Source organism: Theropithecus gelada, chromosome 3, assembly GCF_003255815.1.
Source record: "Theropithecus gelada isolate Dixy chromosome 3, Tgel_1.0, whole genome shotgun sequence".
Taxonomy (NCBI): Eukaryota; Metazoa; Chordata; class Mammalia; order Primates; family Cercopithecidae; genus Theropithecus; species Theropithecus gelada.
Genome location: NC_037670.1, coordinates 15,761,772 through 15,769,976, shown reverse-complemented (window position 1 = coordinate 15,769,976; position 8,205 = coordinate 15,761,772).

Below are 8,205 nucleotides of genomic sequence, written 5' to 3'. Positions count from 1 at the left end.
AAAAAAAAAAAAAAAAAAAGCAGGTTTTAAAACCCTCTTTTTAATTGAGTGTGAATAAAAGTATGAAAAGGATTCTGACTGCCCGGGCTAAAATGGTAATCTTGCTCAGATTATCATTAAAAAAAATTTTTTTTAATATGATAAGAGCTGTGGTAAAAGATCTCAGCCTTTATTGTCTTTAAACAATTTTTATCATATACATCATGTAAAATTTCCCATTGTAACCATTTTTTAAGGAACCAGTTCAGTTTCATTACATACATTCACATGGTGCAACCATCACTACCGTCGAGAACATTTTTTCTTTTTTTTTTGAGACGGAGTCTCGCTCTGTCGCCCAGGCTGGAGTGCAGTGGCCCAATCTCAGCTCACTGCAAGCTCCTTCTCCCGGGTTCACGCCATTCTCCTGCCTCAGACTCCCGAGTAGCTGGAACTACAGGCGCCAGCCACCTCGTCCTGCTAGTTTTCTTTTTTTGTATTTTTTAGTAGAGACGGGGTTTCACCGTGTTAGCCAGGATGGTCTCGATCTCCTGACCTTGTGATCCGCCCATCTCGGCCTCCCAAAGTGCTGGGATTACAGGCGCGAGCGACCACACCCGGCCGAGAACATTTTTTCACCTCGCAAAACAGTAACTCTGACCTCATTAAACCCTCATTCCCCATTCCCCCTCCCCCAGAGCCTGGCATCTACCATTCTACTTTCCGTGTCTGTGAATTTGACTACTCTAGTGACCTCATATAAGTGGAATCATATAAAGACTCACATCAGTGGCATCTAGTATTTGTCCTTTGTCTTCCAGGCTTGTCCGTGTTGCAGCAGGTGTCAGAATTTCTGCCCTGTTAAGGTTGAATAATATTCCATTGTATGGATGGACCACATTTTGTTAATTCATTCATCCGTGATGGGTACTTGGGTTGGTTCCACCTTTTGGTTCTTGTGAATATGCCTGTAGTTCATTCTTACACTGTTAATAAAGATATACCCAAGACTGGGTAATTTATAAAGAAAAAGAGGTTTAATGGACTCACAATTTCACATGCCTGGGGAAGTCTCACAATCACGTGGAAGGCGAAGGAGGAGCAAAGGCACATCTTACATGGCAGTAGGCCAAGAGGGTATGTGCAGGGGAATGCCCCTTTATTAAACCATCAGGTCTCATTTGAGGTCAGGAGTTTGAGACCAGCCTCGCCAACAGGGCAAAACCCCGTCTCTACTAAAAATACGAAAATTAGCTGGGTGGCTGGGTGCGGTGCCTCACACCTGTAATCCCAGCACTTTGGGAGGTCGAGGTGGGCAGATCATGAGGTCAGGAGATCCAGACCATCCTGACTAACATGGTGAAACCCTGTCTCTACTAAAAATACAAAAAATTAGCCAGGCGTGGTGGCAGATGCCTATAGTCTCAGCTACTCAGGAGGCTGAGGCAGGAGAATGGTGTGAACCCAGGAGTCGGAGCTTGCAGTGAGCCCAGATTGCGCCACTGCACTCCAGCCTGGGTGACACAGAGAGACGCTGTCTCCAAAACAAACAAACAAACAAACAAAATTAGCCTGTAATTTTGGCATGTGCCTGTAATCCCTTGTGTGGTGGCATGTGCCTGTAATCCTTACTACTCAGGAGGCTGAGGCAGGAGAATCGCTTGAACCCAGAAGACAGAGGTTGCAGTGAGCCGAGATCGCGCCATTGCACTCCAGCCTGGGGGACAAGAGCAAGACTCTGTCTAACAAAACAAAACAAAACAAAAACCAACATTTAGGGAAATGGAAGTCATTGTAATGAAATACTTTACCTCATTTTATCCCAGCACACCCCCCAGATCCTCCCTGGAAAAAAAGGGTAAAGAATTTGATAATACTCAAGAGTGTTTGATGTATTTGGAAGCAGAAAAGTAAGATGTTTACTTGGGAAACATAGGTATTTGGAGTCTACCCATCTAGGAAAAATCATACATGAACTCTTTCAGGCACTGAGAATTCCAGATATAAAGATTAAAAATGATATATTTAATTGCAACATTTGCTTCTTAAAAATTTGGCAGCCAGGTTTGTTAGTTCATGCCTGTAATCCCAGAATTTTGGGAGGCTGAGATAGGAGGATCACTTGAGGTTGAAGTTCAAGACCAGGCTGGACAGCATAGCGAGACCTTGTCTCTACTTAAAAAAAAAAAAAAAAAAAATAGGCCAGGCATGGTGGCTCACACCTGTAATCCCAGCACTTTGAAAGACTGAGGTGGGTGGATCACTTGAAGTCGGGAGTTCAGGACCAGCCTGACCAAGATGGAGAAACCCCGTTTCTAGTAAAAATACAAAATCAACTGGGTGTAGTGGTGCATGCCTGTAATCTTGGCTACTTGAGAGGCTGAGGCAGGAGAATCTCTTGAACCCGGGAGGCAGGTTGCTGTGAACCGAGATCTTGCCATTGCACTCCAGCCTGGGCAACAAGAACAAAACTCCATCTCAAAAAAAAAAGACCAGCTGCGGTGGCTCACACGTGTAATCCCAGCACTTTGGGAGGCCGAGGTGGGTGGATCACCTGAAGTCAGTTTGAGACCAGCCTGGCCAACATGGCAAAACCTTGGCTCTACTAAAAATACAAAAATTAGCCGGGCATGGTGGAAGGCACCTGTAATTCCAGCTACTTAGGAGGCTGAGGTAGGAGAATCACTTGAGCCTGGGAGCCAGAGGTTTCAGTGAGCTGAGATTGAGCCACTGCACTCCAGCCTGGGCAACAGAGTGAGACTCTGTCTCAAAAAAAAAAAAAAAAAAAAAAAAGGAATAGCCAGGCAAGGTGGCATGTGCCTGTAGCCCCAGCTACTCAAGAGGCTGAGATGAGAGGATTGTTTGAGCCCAGAAGGTCGAGGATGCAGTGAGCCGTGATCGTGCTACTGCACTGCAGCCTGGGTGACAGAGTGAGACCCTGTCTCTAAAAAAAAAATAATAAATAAAAATGTGGCGGGGCACCGTGGCTCATGCCTGTAATCCCAGCACTTTGGGACACCAAGGTGGGTGGATCATCTGAGGTCAGGAGTTCAAGACCAGCCTGGGCAATATGGTGAAACCCCGTTTCTACTAAAAATACAAAAATTATCTGGGTGGCACGTGCCTGTAATCCCAGCTACTCGGGAGGCTGAGGCAGGAGAATGGCGTGAACCTGGGAGGCAAAGCTTGCAGTGAGCAGAGATAGCGCCATTGCACTCCAGCCTAGGCCACAGAGCAAGACTCCATCTCAAAAAACAAAAACAAAAACAAAAACAAAAACAAAAATTAGCCAGGCATGGTGGCGGGCGCCTGTAATCCCAGTTACTCAGGAGGCTGAGGCAGGAGAATTGCTTGAACCTGGGAGGTAGAGTTTGCAGTGAGCCGAGATCGCACCACTGTACTGCAGCCTGGGCAATAGAACCAGATTCTGTCTCAAAAAAAAAAAAAAAAAAAAAAGAATTTATTTCCAGTTTCCCACTTAGAAAAGGCTTTCTTTATTTGTTCAGTTTAATATGAAGTTTTACTACATTTTGCAAAGTGATCTTAGCCACATATCATGTAAGTAACAAAGAACAAGTTCTCCCATTTGAATTTCTGAAATAGATGCGATTTATAGGGGCTCCTCTTGGAGTTTCATATTCCAAATGGTCAGTTAAAAACAGCCTCTGAAGAACAACAACCTTTAAAATGTATTTGCCAAAAAGCAAGCATTACATTTTTATTTATTTTTTAAAACTTTATTTAATTATTATTATTATTATTATTTTTTGAGATGGAGTCTTGCTCTGTTGCCCAGGCTGGAGTGCAGTGGCATGATCTCCGCTCACTGCAACCTCCACCTCCCAGGTTCAAGCGATTCTCCTGCCTCAGCCTCCCGAGTAGCTGGGACTACAGGCCCCCGCCACCGCGCCCGGCTAATTTTTTGTATTTTTAGTAGAGACGGGCTTTCGCTGTGTTAGCCAGGATGGTCTCGATCTCCTGACCTTGTGATCCACCCTCCTCGGCCTCCCAAAGTGTTGGGATTACAGGCGTGAGCCACCATGCCAGCCTAATTTTTGTATTTTTAGTAGAGACGGGGTTTTTCCATGTTGGCCAGGCTGGTTTCAAACTCCTGACCTCAGGTGATCCGCCTGCCTTGGCCTCCCAAAGTTCTGGGATTACTGGCGTGAGTCACTGTGCCTGGCTGGAAATAACTTCTTAAATTGTCTTTTAACCATTAAGTTTTGCCTCCAATGTGGCTCCTTGCCACTGTCACTTTTATTTATTTTTTATTTTTTTTTTTAGAGCTAAGTTCTCTTGAATAAAGCTGAAAATTCTTATGTTGAAAGGTACTTCCTTCTGTTATTTTATCACCTTCCTGGTTTTGTCTAATCTCACCCAGATTACAGTCATATTTCTTGTTCTTTTTAAGGTGCATTTAACAATTTCAAGCACAGAGTCTTTGTTCTGTGATCTTGATGTTTTGTGTACTCCCGGACATATTTTGGAACTCTTTAAACAGAAGAATGTTTGCTTTAAATATTCTTAATGTCTTTAAACCTACTTTGTCATATTCAGCTTCTAAAATTTTCATGTGTGCTGATGAGGTCTTTTATTTAGAGTGTTTTGTTTTAATTAAGCCCATCTTAAGAGACGTTCAGTTTTTGCCAAGCGTCTGCTTTCTCCCTTACAAACCAGTTGTATTTATAACATTCGTAAACTAAATTATTAACAAAGGCGAAATTTTAGCTACACCCTGTCTTTGTCTTCCAGATTCGAGGTGGAATTAAAGAGAGTGAGAGCAGGCTAAAACAAAACACGATGACAAATCAGGATGCTATAAACATGCATGAGCTTTATTTTAAATATTTTCTTAAATGCGGTTTTTCCTTTTTTTTTTTTTTTTTTTTGAGCTCACTCCGTTGCCCAGGTTGGAGTGCAGTGGCGCGATCTTGGCTCACTGCAACCTCTGCCTCCTGGGTTCAAGCCATTCTCCTGCCTCAGCCTCCTGAATAGCTGGGACTATGGGCATGTGCCGCCATGCCTGGCTAATATTTGTATTTTTAGTAGAGACGGGGTTTTGCCATGTTGCCCAGACTGTAAATGCTGTTTTTTAAAAATTGTTTCAGAGAACAATTTCTCATCTCTGAAAAGATCGCTAAAGGAGGTTGCTATATTTGAAAGCATTGTGTTTTAGTTTTCAATATGCATGCTTCAGCTATGGCGAAAGGCTACAGTGGAAACTTCAATTCTTCCTTTGTTCAACTAGGCTGCAATTAAAAACTAAAGTTTATTTTTTTGACTACTATAATGTATGTCCACATAGCAGAATATATAGAAAGTTCAGGAAAATAGAGGCAGGAAAATTAAAGTCATTTTACCAAACGGTAACCAATGTTATTATTTCGGTCGGTTTTGTTGGGAATATTGTACATTTAATCCTTTTCTTTTTATTATTATCTTGTATTATTATTATTATTATTATTATTTTCTGAGACCGGGTCTCACTCTGTCACCCAGGCTGGAGTGTGGTGGCACGATCATGGCTCACTGCACCCTCAATCTCCTGGGCTCAAGGGATCCTCTTGCCTCAGCTTCTTATGTAGCTGGGACCACAGGTGTGCACCACCATGTCTGGCTAACGTAAAATTTTTTGTAGAGACAGGGTCTCACTTTGTTGCCCAGGCTGGTCTTGAACTCCTGGGCTCAAGCTATCCTCCTGCATTGGCCTCCCACGGTATTGGTCTTACACGCATGAGCCATAGCACCTGGCCCCTATATACATTCTTTTATCCTGCTTTTTTTCTTTTGTTTTGTTGTTGTTATTTTTCCTCAGCCTCTCAAATAGCTGGGATTACAGGAATGCACCACCATGCCCTGCTAATTTCGCACTTTTAGTAGAGACGGGGTTTTCTGCCTCAGCCTCCCACATAGTTGGGATTACAGGCCGGCACCACCACGCCCTGCTAATTTTGTGTTTTCAGTAGAGACGGGGTTTCGCCCTGTTGGTCAGGCTGGTCGCAAACTCCTGGCCTCAGGCGATTCACCCGTCTCAGCCTTCCAAAGTGCTGGGATTACAGGCGTGAGCCACCACGCCCGGCTTTTCTTTTTTTTTTTTTTTTTATGACAGGGTCATTCTCTGTCACCCAGGCTGGAGTGCAGTTATGTAATCATAGCTCACTTCAGCCTTGACCTCCCAGACTCAAGTGATCCTCTCATCTCAGCCTTCCCAGTAGCTGAGACCACTGGCATATGCCACCATGCCTGGGTGCAAGCTCCGCCTCCCGGGTTCACCCCATTCTCCTGCCTCAGCCTCTGGAGTAGCTGGGACTACAGGCGCCCGCCACCACACCCGGCTAATTTTTTTGTATTTTTAGTGGAGACGGGGTTTCACCGCATTAGCCAGGATGGTCTCGATCTCCTGAGCTTGTGATCTGCCCGCCTTGGCTCCCAAAGTGCTGGGATTACAGGCGTGAGCCACTGTGCCCGACCATGCCTGGGTAGTTTTTATATATTTTATAGAGATGAGATTTCCCTTTGTTTCCCAGGCTAGTGTCAAACTCCTGGGCTCAAGCAATCCTCATGCCTTAGCCTCCCGAGTAGCTGGGACTACAGGAGTGTGCTACCACGCCTAACTAATTTTTCTTTTTCTTTTCCTTTCTTTCCTTTTTTTTTTTTTTTGAGATGGAGTTTCGATCTTTCGTTCAGGCTGGAGTGCAATGGCGAAATCTCGACTCACTGCAACCTCTGTCCCCTGTCCCCCAGGTGATTCTCCTGCCTTAGCCTCTCGAGTAGCTGGGATTATAATTGGCCAGGCATAATTTTTCTTTTTTTTTTTTTTTTTGACGGAGTCTGGCTCTGTCGCCCAGGCTGGAATGCAGTGGCCGGATCTCAGCTCACTACAAGCTCCGCCCCCTGGGTTTACACCATTCTCCTGCCTCAGCCTCCCGAGTAGCTGGGATTACAGGCGCCAGCCACCTCGCCTGGCTAGTTTTTTGTATTTTTTGAGTAGAGATGGGGTTTTACCGTGTTAGCCAGGATGGTCTCGATCTCCTGACCTCGTGATCCGCCCGTCTCGGCCTCCCAAAGTGCTGGGATTACAGGCTTGAGCCACCGCGCCCAGCCAATTTTTCTTTTTGTAGACAAGGGGTCTCCCTATGTTGCCCATGTTGGTCTCAAACTCTTAGCCTCATGCGATCCTCCCGTCTTGGCCTCCCAAAGTGTTGGGATTACAGGCGTGAGCCATGGACCCTAGCCAGATTCCATTTTTGATAGTAGCGTAAGCCAAATACAAGTAAAAACATTTGCTCCTTTTCCTTTTACATGGATTCTCAAGGAGGGAGAAGTATATTCCTACCACCTGGACCACTGATTGTGTTGATTTGAAAATGGCATCATGGACACTGGCTCGGTATTGCAGTACTAAAATGTTCCTATCTGTGTCTTTGAGAAGTCACCATATAGAGACAGCTCTCTCCTTTTTTTTTTGAGACAGGGTCTCACTGCTCTGTCGCCCAAGCGTGTTGCAATCACAGCTCACTGCAGCCTCAACCACCCAGGCTCAAGCAATTTCCTCCCTCCTGAGTCTCCCATGTAGCTGGGACCACAGGCATGCACCACCATGCTGGGCTATTTTTTTTTTTGGAGAGAGAGACAGGGTCTCATTATGTTACCTAGGCTGATCTTGAACTCCTGCGTTCAAGTGATCCTCCCACCTTGGCCTCCTAAAATGCTGGGATTACAGGCCTGAGCCACCATGCCCAGCATGGCTAATATATGTTATTAGCCACTTAGCTAATATTAGCTGTTTTCATAATAGCTAACATATGTGCCACACACATAATGTAAATGATCTATAATCCTAATAACAACTCTGTATGGCAGATATTATTGTCTTCATTAATAAACCAAAAGGCCGAGGTCCAGAGAAGTCAACCATCTTATCTTAGGTCACACAGCAGATGAGTTAGAGTAACCTTCTCTTCATTCTGAGAGCTCTTAGATTGGGGACCATATACACATTTTAAATTGAAGTGAAAATTCACATAAAATTGGCTGTTTTGGGCTGGGTACAGTAGCTCATACCTGTAATCTCACATACTGTAATCTACAGTAGCTCATACCTGTAATATTTGGAAGGCTGAGATGAGAGGATCTCTTGAACTTAGAAGTTCAAGACCAGCCTGGGCAACATAGTGAGACCCCTTCTCTACAAATAGTAAAAAAAATTAGCTGGGCATGGTGGCA